The following is a 16,243-nucleotide window of genomic DNA, read 5'->3' as shown; positions in this document are numbered from 1 at the left end:
AAAGTCCCAACAAACGTTGAATAATCTGATAAAACTCGGTTGAAAAAACATACTTTACGATGTTATTATCACATGTATCAAATAAAATCAGAGCCGGAGATATTCGCCGTGTAAACCGAACGCTTATCAGGCGACAATATCGAGGTGCTTCGCGCGCCTAGGTAGAGAAAGGAAAATCCTGACCTGCCACTCCAAAAGCTCTTGTTCGACCTCAGATCAAGCTAGACACCCCATTCCACCTTCCACTGCCTGTTGACATCTAGTGGAAGGCGTATGAAGTGCATGTATATCGATAAATATAAGCCAGTTGAATAGGCAGGCCCTGAAACAGAGCCCCATTTTCAGAATTTTCACTTCCTCTCTGGAAGTTTGCTGCCAAATTAGTTCTGTTTTACTCACAGATATAATTCAAACCGTTTTAGAAACTTGAGAGTGTTTTCTATCCAATTGTAATAATAATATGCATATTGTATGATCTAGAATAGAGTACGAGGCCGTTTAAATTGGGCACGATTTTTTTCCAACGTGAAAATAGCGCCCCCCTATTGACAAGAAGTTTTTAAGGCCAGGGTTAGAGACGAGTGTGTTTAACTCTTCAAGACTCACTGGTTTGCGAGCAGATAAAGGGAGACAGCGACCACTTCAAGGTTAGTATGACTCACTATGGGCTCCTACCCTCCTTACCCTATACACACACTCTACCTTGCCCTCTCTCAGTGCTGCAATTCACTGAAGATAATCGGCATTACCCACAATTTATCAAGACCTATGATTGGTTGAATTGAGGGCACGTTGTCACAGATTCACATAGAAGGTTCACGTTGATTGATTGACTCCTGACTTCACATGACTCCCTTGCCTGTAAGTGTTGGAGCCTGTTTCTAGCCTTAAGTAACATTTGTATAATGTCATGTGGGGGAGGAACAGCATATTGCAGTAAATAAGTCCCTCAATCAGAAAGCCAAGGTTATGCAAATATTTTCCACGTGCCTATCGGTATTTAAATGGTGTGATTTGTGGCTTTCATGTCCTCAATTTCTTCCTGTTTATTCCTGTTGTGGCACCTCTTTGTAACGGCTGTCATCCTCTTCTTCCTCTGAAGAGGTGTAGCAAGGATCGGGCCAATACACAGCGTGGTAGGTGTCCATGTTTTAATAGGGAAAACTGAACATGGACACAAATACAAAAACAATAAACTTGAACAAACCGAAACAGTCCCGTATGGCACAAACACTGACACAGGAAACAATCACCCACAAAATACCCAAAGAACATGGCTGCCTAAATATGGTTCCCAATCAGAGACAACGATAAACACCTGCCTCTAATTGAGAACCAATCTAGGCAACCATAGACTTACATAAACACCTAGAATGAACACAACCCCATAAATCTACAAAAAAAAACCTAGACAGTACAAACACCCTAGATGAGACAAAAACACACACACCACCCTCGTCACACCCTGACCTAACCAAAATATTTAAAGAAAACAAAGAATACTCAGGTCAGGGCGTGACACTCTTCCCACGTACTGGTAGTAATAAGCATGTTATAGCCGGTGAGATTTGTGAGTAGACAGTTATTTTGTATTCCAGCAGGGTTTGGAAGAAATACTAGGGAATTAATAGTCCCCCTAAGCCATGTGTTCTGATATGTTTTCTATGGATCAGATCCTTATCGTTGTTTGCACAAAAGGAGAGTTTACTCACAGCCCCTATGATGCCATGCAAAGTGAGCATGAATGCCTATCGCCTTACTCGTCATGCACAGAGAGAGACCTAGCCATCCGATAGACTGACAGACAGAGACCTGGGGCTTTTGGCTGTGCACGGGTTATCCAGACCGAATCATCTGGTCAGTGGAGACAGTGTAGAGAGCTGAAGACATGAACCTCTGACCGGGTCCTGACCAACTCCTCTAGCCTCACTGTAATTTGGAATGTGTGCTGTTGACAGCGTTTTCTATTTTCTGGCTGGCACCAAGGTCACAGTGTTAACAGAACACCATGTAAAAATGTATTTATTGACTGACTGATTAATTGATAAAGCCCTTTGGTTTGAGACGTGTACGACGTCTGTAAGCCGTGCAAAACATTGGTGTTGATAGCCATCCCTCCCTCCTTCTCGGCTTAACGAGGGAGTAACCGAATGTCGACGAGAGCACCAGAAACCTCCAACACAGGCAACTGTCTCAACATGTCTGTTAAAAATATAGAGAAAGGGGCCTCCCGGGTGGCGCAGTGGTCTAGGGCACTGCATCGCAGTGCTAACTGCGCCACCAGAGTCTCTGGGTTCGCCCCCAGGCTCTGTCGCAGCCGGCCGCGACCGCGAGGTCCGTGGGGCGACGCACAATTGGGCTAGCGTTGTCCGGGTTAGGGAGGGTTTGGCCGGTAGGGATTTCCTTGTCTCATCGCGCTCCAGCGACTCCTGTGGCGGACTGGGCGCAATGCGCGCTAACCAAGGGGGCCAGGTGCACGGTGTTTCCTCCGACACATTGGTGCGGCTGGCTTCCGGGTTGGAGGCGCGCTGTGTTAAAGAAGCAGTGCGGCTTGGTTGGGTTGTGCCTCGGAGGACACATGGCTTTCGACCTTCGTCTCTCCCGAGCCCGTACGGGAGTTGTAGCGATGGGACAAGATAGTAATTACTAGCGATTGGATACCACGAAAATTGGGGAGAAAAAGGGGCTCAAAATTTAAAAAAAAAAAAATATATATATATATAGAGAAACGGATAAAGAGACGATCGGCTTTGGTCTCCTCAGGTTTATCTCACTCTCTCTATGAAAGTGCCCTTGCTGCTCAGTGACTGCTGGGACTCCAAATGAGACATCAGTATCACTTCGGCTTCCTTTGACAGATGGCGGGTGAGGAGGCAGAAGGGAGGCAGAGAGGCTCCTGGGTCTCTTGATAAGTCACGGTAGTTGTGTCAGGGCGCTGTACATCGCTCAGAGAGAAAAAGCCCACCTCCAGTGTTAAGACAACACTTTAACCTATTTATAAGTAGTATGGGGATGGGGGAATTTGATTTCAATAATCTGATAATGTGAGGGAATAGGATACTGTGGCATGATGACTCACACACACATAGGTTTCTCTGGCCTCTCAGTCTATAACTGCCTAACAACGGAACCTTGACTTTTGCTTTAGTTTTGTTATTTAACATACAGTTGAAGTTGGAAGTTTACATACACTTAGGTTGGAGTCATTAAAACTCGTTTTTCAACCCCTCCACAAATGTCTTGTTAACAAACTATAGTTTTGGCAAGTCGGTTAGGACATCTAATGTGTGCATGACACAAGTAATTTTTCCAACAATTGTTTACAGACTGATTATTTCACTTATAATTCACTGTATCACCATTCCAGTGGGTCAGAAGTTTACATACACAAAGTTGACTGTGCCTTTAAACAGCTTGGAAAATTCCAGAAAATTATGTCATGGCTTTAGAAGCTTCTGATAGGCTAATTGACATAATTTGAGTCAATTGGAGGTGTACCTGTGGATGTATTTCAAGGCCTACCTTCAAACTCAGTGCCTATTTGCTTGACATCTTGGGAAAATCAAAAGAACTCAACCAAGATCTCAGAAAAAAAATTGGAGACCTCCACAAGTCTGGTTCATCCTTGTGAGCAACTTCCAAACTCCAATTGCCTGAAGGTACCACGTTCATCTGTACAAACAATAGTACGCAAGTATAAACACCATGGGACCACGCAGCCGTCATATTGCTCAGGAAGGAGATGCGTTCTGTCTCCTAGAGATGAACGTACTTGGTGCAAAAAGTGCAAATCAATCCCAGAACAACAGCAAATGACCTTGTGAAGATGCTGGAGGAAACAGGTACAAAAGTATCTATATCCACAGTAAAACGAGTCTTATATCGACATAACCTGAGAAGCCGCTCAGCAAAGAAGAAGCCACTGCTCCAAAACCTCCACATACACATGGGGACAAAGATCGTACTTTTTGGAGAAATGTCCTCTGGTCTGATGAAACAAAAATAGAACTGTTTGGCCATAATGACCATTGTTATGTTTGCGGGAAAAAGGGGGAGGGTTGCAAGCTGAAGAACACCATCCCAACCGTGAAGCACAGGGGTGGCAGCGTCATGTTGTCGGGGTGCTTTGCTGCAGGAGGGACTGGTGCACTTCACAAAATAGATGGCATCATGAGGAGGAAAAATATGTGGATTTATTGAAGGAACATCTCAAGACATCAGTCAGGAAGTTAAAGCTTGGTCGCAAATGGGTCTTCCAAATGGACAATGACCCCAAGGATACTTCCAAAGTTGTGGCAAAATGGCTTAAGGACAAGAAAGTCAAGGTATTGCAGTGGCCATCTCAACGCCCTGCCCTCTATCCCAATATGGGCAGAACTGAAAAAGCGTGTGCGAGCATGGAGGCCTACAAACCTGACACAGTTACACCAGCTCTGTCAGGAGGAATGGGCCAAAATTCCCCCAACTTATTGTGAAAAGCTTGTGGAAGGCTACCCAAAACGTTTGACCCAAGTTAAACAATTTAAAGGCAATGCTACCAAATACTAATTGAGTGTGTGTAAACTTCTGACCCATTGGGAATGTGATGAAAGAAATAAAAACTGAAATAAATCATTCTCTCTACTCTTATTCTGACATTTCACATTCTTAAAATAAAGTGTTGATACTAACTGACCTAAGACAGGGGATTTTTACCAGGATTAAATGTCAGGAATTGTGAAAAACTGAGTTGAAATGTATTTGGCTAAGGTGTATGTAAACTTCCGACTTCAACTGTATTTGTACGTTTATTAGATAGCTTTGTTTTGTTAAGCCTGATTTGATGCCTTTGTTTCGAGTAGTCTAGTGATTATTGGACAATTCTGTATTGTGAAGTAGATAGAAGGCTCCTCCTGTACTCAGACAGAGCCCAGACCCTGGCCAAGCTAGAGCCAGGCCTGTCCAAACACTCCAAGCAGCAGCCTCATAAAGACGACCCAGACTAGTTGGGGTTGGCCATGGTCAGGCACCCAGCCTGCTTTCCATCCCTGCATCTTTATCACTGTAATGCGGATGGAAAGATCCTGTTAAGTTTCATGACTTTGTTGAGTACTAAATGTTGCATTACTGCAGAAGGGGTTACTGAAGGAAAGATTTACACAGTAAATTAGGAAATTACGTCCTGGATTTAGTCATAATGGTTATTTCAGTAATGTTTATAAAAATGGCACATTTCCTCCTTGTCTTGTTTCCCATATTGTATTTTCAAGACCACTACATTGACTAGTCACAAATAAATGATCCAATATACCACCTTAGAGTTGGTCCCATTTTTAGTTCAGCAACATTGATCACAATCAATCAATCTATCTTTTGTAACTCTTTTTTTAAATAGCATCGAGAGTACTATAGCTTCAGAGGAAAGTCTAACTTCAGATGAGTGTCTGTAACCTGTAATGGGAGGAAGGGTTGGGGGGTTACATTTCAGGTGAAAGTGAATTTGTCCAGAATGGAGTTATTGTTGGAAGCTGAGTCATAAAATCATCAGGAAACATAAATCTGCACAGTGACCGACTGACATTCTTCAATTTTCGCCTCTCCTCTCTTTTCCTAGTGTACCTACACAGAGATCACTGCCTCCAACGTGCGGCGTGTCATTGACCAGAGGCTAACGCAGTCCAAGACCACCATCCCCCATGCCTATACCACCGTCGACTGTGACCTGAGGGCCATCTTGCAGCTCCGCAAGGAGATGGCCAAAGGTGAGGCTACAGCGCAACGTAACATAACGCAACATAACAGGGCACAACACATAAGAACACTACATAACAGAACACAACACATCAGACCACTTCATAACAGAACATAACAGAACAGAACACATCAGAACACAACACATCAGAACACAACACATCAGAACACAACACATCAGAAGACAATACATCAGAACACAGCATAACACAGCATAACAGAACACAACACATTTTACTGTAAACTGTAACTGAAATTACACTAAATACAACACATCAGAACACAATACAACACATCAGAACAGAACACAATACAACACATCAGAACACTACACAACATAACACATCAGAACACTACATAACAGAAGACGATACAACACTTCAGAACACAATACAACACATCGGGACACAGCATAACAGAACACAACACATCATAACATAACAGAACACAATACAACACATCAGAACACAATATAACACATCAGAACACAACACAACACATCAGATCAGAACACTACATAACAGAACACAACAGGGCACAGCACAACAAAAAGCTGGTCAAATATGAAGGCTGGCTGTGTTCAAGTACACAGTAGCACTACATGATACAACCCAGCTGAACACTCATGAGACCTCTGCTAGCACTGTATAAGACCTGGATGGGATTGAGCTCGTAGTAGCACAGCATATCGCAATGTAGTATATAACACAGTACAGAGCGGTTAGAAGGAAGTGGGGAGGGAGATAGAGAAACTGAATAAGATATGGAGAGAGGAGGGGTAGTTTTTGTTGTTGTGATCGGATGTGAAGTAATTAGGCAGGCCTGGCAGTGTCTAACCCATTCTGTCCTGCCTGTGCTCCTCTCACAGTCTCACCTCTCATCCCATCTCTCCAGCAATGAAATTAGCCAAAGCATTTTGCACAACATGTGTTCCATGTCACTTCTGCTGAATGGCTATTCTCAGTGAAGGGTGGTACATGTACTCTCCAAGTAAAGAGAGAGAGGGAACATCGTAAGAATGTCATAACAACCACCCAAAGGTGTTTTTGAAACTTGGACCAGAGCCAGTCCAGAAACCCCTGGAGATGTGAAGGGGTGGCGCAAGGTCCCAAGTTGTTCCTTCTTAGTTTACATGGTCAGGTGAAACTCCTGGTTCTGCTTATGATTCCCTTTGAGAGATGAACACAATGCAAAGCCTCCTCATTCCATCTAAACCTAACAGTTAAACCTCACTTTATTTATATTCTCTTCAAGATGACGTTGACAATGCGTTTAATACATTTCCATTTCCTGGGATGATAAAATGAACATATGATTTAGCCTGATTTGATCAACATTCATACAGCTCTTCAGCCCTGTTTCAGCCCTGTGTGTCTGTGCTGCAGAAGAAACAGAGAGAGACTGGCCATCCTAGTCCTATTAGCAGCAGGGTGGTGTGTGTGTTAAGGGATTCTCTTTTCGTCCGGTTGTTTTCCCTGGCTTTCTTTGTTCAGAAGCACAGTGATTTCACGGTTAGCTTGTTAGTCATCCCGCTAAGAGCATTCATAACCGTTTGGCACTACTAGGCGCTCTCATACAGCCCAGTGTTAATGCCATGCCAGGCACTGCCACGACACCATGGGCACTGTATGGAGAGAGCAGAGGGAGAGGTATAGAGGAGAGAAAGAAAGAGAGGGAGGAGAGATGGAGGACAGAGAATTAGAGAGACGGGAGAGGTAGGGCGGAAGGTCAGGGAAGTTGAAGGAGAACAGTAATAGAAAGTTGTGGGTGTTCTCTGAAGGAGTGGTTTTAGTTTTTTGCAGTTTTAATTATTCACACCAAAGAAAAGAAGTGAAAGACAAAACAGTACATTTTTTTTTTTTTAAACGGTGTGTAAGTGAGGTTGGAAGCCCAAAATAAAGTATGTGTGGGTTTGTTAACTTCTTGCGACTACAGGGGGTGCTGTTTTCTCATTAGCATAATTGCATTACAGATTAAACGGCTTCCTACTAAATTCTTGCTCGTACAATATGCATATTATTACTATTATTGGATAGAAAACACTCTCTAGTTTCTATAGGCGTTGGAATTTTGTCTCTGAGTGGAACAGAACTCATTCTACAGCAATTTCCCTGACATGGAGTCAGATTTCACACATTTTGGCCCCTGATCTGGAGTCAGTTTAAAGGCGACTGTGAGCGCTATCAGGATACGGACACTGCTTACGTCTTCCCCTGGATGCCTTTACGTGATGACGATTTGAATGGTATCGATTGCGCAATCACAGCCACTATAAATGAAAAAAACCTGTAGGTAGGAACTCTTTTCCAGCTGCGTCGGATGCGCGGTGGACACCGACCTGCTCTTTTTCCAAGCATTAGTGTAGCCAGTAATATTTCTCAGGTCATGTTTTTACTCGTTATAGGAGTTAAAAACATCATAAGGTAGTTAATTTAAACCGTTTAATAGCAATTTATATCCGTTTAGTGCGCATTTTGGGACATTTATTTCTGAGACACTTTGAAGCCCCGGGCAGGTTTCCAGTTCATGCCGAACGCAGTTGGCATTTCCACATGGCAAGAGGACAGCTTTCGACCAAAAGACGATTAGACCCAAGAAAGGATTCTTTGCCCAAGATTCTGATGGAAGAACAGCTCAAAGTAGGAACAATTTATTATGATAAATCGTGTTTCTGTCGAAAAATGTTAATCGCTTATGACGCCATCTTGTTAGACGTAGCTTCGCTTGGCGCAAACTGTATTGAAAAGTAAGGATAATTTAAAAAATGTAAATCAGCGATTGTATTAAGCATTAAATTGTCTATCAATCGCTGTCCACCCTATATTTTTTAGTCACGGTTATGAGTATTTATGTATACGACTAGATCACTGTCTAATATGGCGCACGACATTGTCTGACCAGCTGGGCAACTTTTGTCATTGTCTAACCATGATTTTGGTGGCTAAATATGCACATTTTCGAACAAACTGTATATGTATGTTGTAATGTGATGTTACAGGAGTGTCATCTGAAGAATTCTGAGAAGGTTAGTATAAAAATTTATATATTTTGGCGATGTTTACGTTATCGCTCTCTTTGGCTAGAATCAATGCTCTGGTAACGTTTGCATATGTGGTATGCTAATAAAACGATTTATTGTGTTTTTGCTGTAAGACACTTAGAAAATCTGAAATATTGTCTGTATTCACAGGATCTGTGTCTTTCGATTAGTGTATGCTGTGTATTTTTACGAAATGTTTGATGATTAGTAATTAGGTAAACACGTTGCTCTATGTATTTATTCTAGTCCATTTGTGACTGCGGGTGCAATTGTAAACTATGATATCTACCTGAAATATGCACATTTTTCTAACAAAACCCATCCTATACCATAAATATGTTATCAGACTGTCATCTGATGAGGTTTTTTCTTGGTTAGTGGCTATCAATATCTTAGTTTAGCCGAATTGGTGATAGCACCTGATGGAGTAAGAAACTGATGGAGTTAGAAAAGTGGTGTCTTTTGCTAACGTGGTTAGCTAATAGATTTACATATTTTGTCTTCCCTGTAAAACATTTTAAAAATCTGAAATGGTGGCTTTATTCACAAGATCTGTATCTTTCATTAGGTGTCTTGGACTTGTGATTTAATGATATTTAGATGCTACTATTTAATTGTGACGCTATGCTAGGCTATGCTACTCAGTGTGGGGGGGTGCCCCCGGACCCGGGGTAGATACTCGTGAAAGGTTAAACTGGACATTGTTGTGAGAGAAAGTATGGGTGGGTGGGTGGGTGGGTGGTTGAGTTTATATTGTACTGGGTGGGGGAGTGAAGGGTGTTTGTTCATATAGACATTTTCTCTACCACCCAGCTGCCCCTCACCCAGTACCCCCTGCCCTGTATGATAACACTACCCTTTAACAGGAGGAGAGAAGAATGGAAAATAAACTCCACTAGTAACAACAGTAACAGCATAAGGCCTCTCTTGGTCCTAACACACATAATTAGCATGTCTGATTCTCTTACAATCCACATCATCCTATAGCTTGCACACCAGATGTCATCTGCCATGGTTTTTGGAGAAGTTGGTATGGGATACTTTGCTTTGGCGATTAAGAAAGTATTTTTTAAACATCCCGCTTTGGGCTGGATGTGTCAATGTGTAGTTTGTACATGCATAACCTGTGAGCAGAATTACTGTCTTACCTTAATTAGCCATGAAATCCCTAGTTTGAAAGCAATTGTCACGCCCTGACCTTAGAGAGCCTTTTTATTTCTCTATTTGGTTAGGTCAGGGTGTGATTTGGGTGGGCATTCTAGTTTTTCTATTTCTTTGTTGACCGGGTCTGGTTCCCAATCAGAGGGATCATCGTTGTCTCTGATTGGAGATCATACTTAGGCAGCCTTTTTTCCACCTTTAGTTTGTGGGATCTTGTTTGTGTGTAGTTGCTTTCTGCACTGCATGTAGCTTCACGTTCGGTTGTAGTTTATTGTTTTTTTTGTGTTCATCAAAATAAATGATGTACGCTTACCACGCTGCACCTTGGTCTGATTCTTCCGTCAACGAGCGTGACAGCAACTGTATTATTGAAGCGGTGCCATGGGCCAGCTCCCTAGCAATTTGAGTTCTAGCCCATGAACTTCAGCCTCTCACATTTGAGTAACAGCTAGCAAGAGGCCTGCCCAGTGTTATCCAATGAGGTTGGAGTGGATACAGCAGAGAGAGAGAGAGCAATGACGTAGTGCACATATCTGCACATATGTTACGTAGTGCGCATTTTTCGGGGACCACTTTTGGCTTGAGTGCTACTTTCAGAACCTTGGGCTAAAACATATGCAAAAGTACCGGAGAATCGCTAACACTTACCTGACTAACAGCACCTGAACTATAGATCTGTAGTGTTTGACAACTGTTTTCTCCTTCTTTCCAGCAGAGATCAAAGTGTTCGTCAATGATTTTATCATCAAAGCAGAAGCTGCTACACTCAAGGAGTATTAACTAGCCTGCCAGTTTCAAACAATGTTCATTTTCAAAAATGATATGTTTGATATGCAGTGCATTCGGAAAGTTTTCAGACCCGTTGAATTTTTCCACAATTTGTTGTTTGCCTTATTCTAAAATGGATTGAAATGTTTTTGTCCTCAATCTGCACACAATACCCCATAATAACAAAAATATACTGTTTTTTAGAAAATGTTGGAAAGTTATAAAAAATAAATATGAAATATTTCATTTACTTAAGCATTCAGACCCTTTACTCAGTACTATTTTGAAGCACATTTGGCAGCGATTACAGCCTCAATTATTCTTGGGTATGACATTACAAGCTTGGCACACCTGTATTTGGGGAGTTTCTCCCATTCTTCTCTACAGATCCTCCAAAGCTCTGTCAGGTTGGATGGGGAGCGTAGCTGCAAAGCTATTTTCAGGTCTCTCCAGAGATCTTCAATCGGATTCATGTCCGGGCTCTGGCTGGGCCTCTCAAGGACATTCAGAGACTTGTGCCGAAGCAACTACTGCATTGTCTTGGCTGTGTGCTTCGTGTCGTTTTCCTGTTGGAAGATGAACCTTCGCCACCAGTCTGAGGTCCTGGGCGCTCTGGACCAGGTTTTCATCAAGGATCTCTCTGTACTTTGCTACGTTCATCTTTCCCTCGATCCTGACTAGTCTCCCAGTCCCTGAAAAAAAAACACAGGATGATGCTGACACCACCATGCTTCACCATTGGGATGGTGCCAGGTAAAGGTCGACTGATTATGATTTTTCAACGCCGATACTGATACCGATTATCTGAGGACCAAAAAAAGCCGATACCGATTAATCGGACGATTATTTCTTTATTTTTTTGTAATAATGACAATTACAACAGTACTGAATGAACACTTATTTTAACTTAATGTAATACATCAATAAAATCAATTTAGCCTCAAATAAATAATGAAACATGTTCAATTTGGTTTAAATAATGCAAAAACAAAGTGTTGGAGAAGAAAGTAAAAGTGCAATATGTGTCATGTAAGAAAGCTAACGTTTAAGTTCCTTGCTCAGAACATGAGGACATATGAAAGCTGGTGGTTCCTTTTAACATGAGTCTTCCATATTCCCAGGTAAGAAGTTTTAGGTTGTAGTTATTATGGGAATTATAGGACTATTTCTCTCTATACGATTTGTATTTCATATACCTTTGCCTATTGGATGTTCTTATAGGCACTTTAGTATTGCCAGTGTAACAGTATAGCTTCCATCCCTTTCCTCGCTGCTACCTGGGCTCGAACCAGGAACACATCGACAACAGCCACCCTCGAAGCAGCGTTATCCATGCATTGCAAGGGGAACAACTACTCCAAGTCTCAGAGCGAGTGACGTTTGAAACGCTATTAGCGCGCACCCCGCTAACTAGCTAGCCATTTCACATCGGTTACACCAGCCTAATCTCGGGAGTTGATAGGCTTGAAGTCATAAACAACGCAATGCTTGAAGCATTGCGAAGAGCTGCTGGCAAAACGCACGAAAGTGCTGTTTGAATGAATGCTTACGAGCCTGCTAGTGTCTACCATCGCTCAGTCAGACTGCTCTATCAAATCATAGACTTAATAATAATAATAATAATAATAACACACAGAAATACGAGCCTTAGGTCATTAATATGGTTGAATCCGGAAACTATCATCTCGAAAACAAAACGTTTATTCTTTCAGTGAAATACGGAACCGTTCCGTATTTTATCTAACGGGTGGCATCCATAAGTCTATATATTTCTGTTACATTGCACAACCTTCAATGTTATGTCATAATTACGTAAAATTCTGACAAATTAGTTCGCAATGAGCCAGGCGGCCCAAAATGTTGCATATACCCTGACTCTGCGTGCAATGAACGCAAGAGAAGTGACACAATTTCAACTGGTTAATATTGCCTGCTAACCTGGATTTCTTTTAGCTAAATATGCAGGTTTAAAAATATATACTTCTGTGTATTGATTTTAAGAAAGGCATTGATGTTTAAATAAATAATAAAATAAATTGGCTAAATCGGCGTCCTAAATGACCAATTTCCGATAGTTATTAAAACTTGTAATTGGCCCTGATTAATCGGTCATTACGATTAATCGGTCGACCTCTAGTTCCAGGTTTCTTCCAGACGTGATGCTTGGCTTTCAGGCCAAAGACTCCAATCTTGGTTTATTTAGACCAAAGAATCTTGTTTCTCATGGTCTGAAAGTTTTAGTTGACTTTTGGCAAACTCCAAGCGGGCTATCATGTGCCTTTTACTGAGGACTGGCTTCCGTCTTGCCCCTTTACCATAAAGGCCTGATTGGTGGAGTGCAGCAGAGATGGTTGTCCTTCTGGAAGATTCTCCCATCTCGACAGAGGAACTCTGGAGCTCTGTGAGAGTGACCATTGGGTTCTTAGTACCCTCCCTGACCAAGGCCCTTCTCCCCCGAATGCTCAGTTTGGCCAGCGGGCCTTGGTAACCAAGAGTCTTGGTGGTTCCAAACTTCTTCCATTTAAGAATGATGTAGGGAGGCTACTGTGTTCGTGCAGACCTTCAATGCTGCAGAAATGTTTTAGTACCCATCCCCAGATCTTGGCCTCGACACAATCCTGTCTTGGAGCTCTACGGACAATTCATTCGACCTCATGGCTTGGTTTTTGCTCTGACATGCACTATCAATTGTGGGACCTTATATTAACAGGTTTGTGCCTTTCCAAATGATGTCCAATCAAATGAATTTACCACAAGTGGACTTCAATCAAGTTGTAGAAACAGGATGATCAATGAAAACAGGATGCACCTGAGCTAATTTGAGTCTCATAGCAAAGGGTCTGAATCCTTTTGTAAATGATTTATGGCGAGGATAGAGAGAGAAAGACAAAGGGCATCCTTGTCTCGTCTTAGTAGGGAAATGTCTGTAGATCTTCCTTTCTCTGTGTTTTACCTGGGGCTTTCCTTGATAAATTGCAATGCCTTATTCCGTCCTTCCTCCTGTAGTTCCTTATGTAGGAAAAAGATAACACTTGACACTCTCCCTCCCCTCTTTCTCCTTCTCTCCTCTTACCCTCTCTGTGAAGACTGGGAATGTAATCACCAAACAAACTCCCTTGGATTCAGCTGGGTGCCTTGGCTAGGATAAGCTTTGATTTTCATAATGTGCATTTTGAGTATGAATGTGGCTCCTTTGTGTGACTGACTGTATCCATGGAAACAGAAACAGAAACAGAAGTGACAAGAAGATGAGACCATCTCTCACCACTTTGTTAGGCCCTGTGGTCCTGCCTTTGGTCAGACCACTGAATCTACTGTAACAGTGGGCCATTCACCTTTCACCCTGACCCTCCCTTACTTCTGTGGAAACATTATCATATCTTATCTCTTATCTTATCAATCGTGGGGATAGGACAGGGTATACCGAAATGCTCTGTCCTGTCTTGTGAAGGCCGTGGATGCAGTGTCATTTAGTCCCTTTTCCTCTTCCATCCCTCCACTCTCTCTTCCCCTCAGTCCTCTTCTCCTCCTCCTTGAATCCCATCTACCAGAATCTGTCCTGACCTCTGACCTTGGCCTTTAGGATCTGCCGGAGGTCAATGTGACCTGGTCGGAGGAGGGCCCCCAGGCGCTGGACTCCAACAGCATCTCCATCGCTGTGGCGACTGAGAAGGGCCTCATTACCCCCATCATCACAAACGCTGCTGACAAGGGAGTGCAGGAGATCTCAGCTAACGCCAAGGTAGGGTGGAACACTACTGATACCTGGGTAGTGTGGAGCTCATAGTTCAGAATCAGGGCCTGTGCTGTTGGAGAAATACATGCCAGTGAGCTGCTAACTTTCCCGGGCGGAGTGGAATAAAATCATGAAATGTTACAGTATCTGAAATGGAACTAGCTGTCTCCATTATTTAGTGGCAGTTACAAAGCACTCAAATGGAAGTTCTATAAAATGAGTGTAGAATGGTAATATCACCAGCAGCCCCTTGGCCTTGAGACTGTGGCTGAATCCCAAATCACCCTCAACCCTCCATTTGCTCATTCACGCGTGCCTCTACAATATCCACATGTCCCAAAGCTGTGGTTGTGAAAATAATGGAGGGTGTAAGGGATAATTAGACCCTCCAATAGCCATTTTGACATAGTCCACTATGCTGCCGGCTTCAGAGTGAAGTGGTATTCCATAATTCACTGCATAATATTTTAGCTTGCACAATTTTATACACAAAACATTTGCCACCTGTAATTGTTCGTCAGATTGTGAGACTTGACACATGTAACATTGGAAATTAAAATAAATAACTATTACTGAGGTTTATATCTTGTAAAACGACAGGGGGAATTTTCTCATTTGAATTTCATGCTAATTTTATCATTTAAATGTGGAACATGAATTTCATCATTCAAGTCACGAGTGTGTCCCGAAGTTGATTGGTTTATTTGATCCCTTCGCCAGTATTGAAGTCACCCTCAGAGTTTCGTCAGAAACATTTGACAACGGAGGACCCTCTAATCGAGTTGGTAGGGGCGAGGGGCAGGTTTCAGATTCAGTGTGTAACTGCATTCCTCTGGTGCTTTCTTTGGAAAGCTCAGGCTGGGAATGAGTTGCAGTGTGGGGACTCATTCTGAATCACTCGCTAGGTAAACACATTATCAGGGTTGGTGGTGTTTACATTCCTGGACAGGGACCAGATATTGTTGTGCTGCAGGGTTAAACCACACCATTATCTGCATAATTTTTTGCAGCTCTTAAATCTGCCACCATTGGGCTTCTCATAATGACTTTGGTGATGATGGTGGATTGCTAAAATAACTTAATCAATTGATTGACACAGTAGATAACCATACTTGTGATGTGGGAGGGGAAATCGATACAGTTACATATAGGCATATTATTTTTGACAATATCGCAATATTATTTTCACGGCTGCTAGTCAGCTGTACCTACACCGAAGCTCACCGTCTTCTTTTTAAATAGTGAGCCAAATTTGTTTTCAGCAACTTAATTTCCATGTTGAATCTAAACTTGTTTTCTCATGACTCGCTTATCCCTCTGCGGCAGTCATATGGTGAGCAATATGTTTGGAACATCGAATCACAATAAAATCACAGTATCGAATCGCAATACATATCCTATCGGCACTTAAGTATCGTGACAATATTGTATCGTGAGGTCCCTGGCAATTCCCAGCCCTAAACCATACTGAATCTAGAGGGAGTATACATATATGTCTGTATGATATGTCTGTATGATATGTCTGTATGATATGACATTATAGACACTGTAGTTCTCTCCATCTCAGCAGCCAGCTATGAACTGAGCGTGCCATGATTATGAATAAATAAATGTACAATGCTAGATCATTAAAAGCGATTAATGGAGGGTTATATAGTGGGCGGGTACATAGGCCTCAGCAGCTGGGTACACTCACACACACACACATACACACACACCAGTGTGCCAGCTTAAGAAATAGAGAAAGTAACAATGTAATTCCAATGTATTCCCTGCAAAGGACAACGTGTGCTACCGATCTGTGGCCT

General features: G+C 42.4%; 1 pseudogene; it reads left to right on the top strand.

The window, feature by feature from the left end:
• LOC129862965 (pyruvate dehydrogenase protein X component, mitochondrial-like) overlaps positions 1-16,243 on the top strand; it is a 65,146-nt pseudogene that overhangs the window by 40,619 nt on the left and 8,284 nt on the right.

The sequence above is a fragment of the Salvelinus fontinalis genome, chromosome 9 (genome assembly GCF_029448725.1).
Source record: "Salvelinus fontinalis isolate EN_2023a chromosome 9, ASM2944872v1, whole genome shotgun sequence".
Lineage (NCBI taxonomy): Eukaryota > Metazoa > Chordata > Actinopteri > Salmoniformes > Salmonidae > Salvelinus > Salvelinus fontinalis.
Note: the sequence above shows the minus strand (reverse complement) of the source record. Positions and strands in the feature narration are given on the sequence as shown.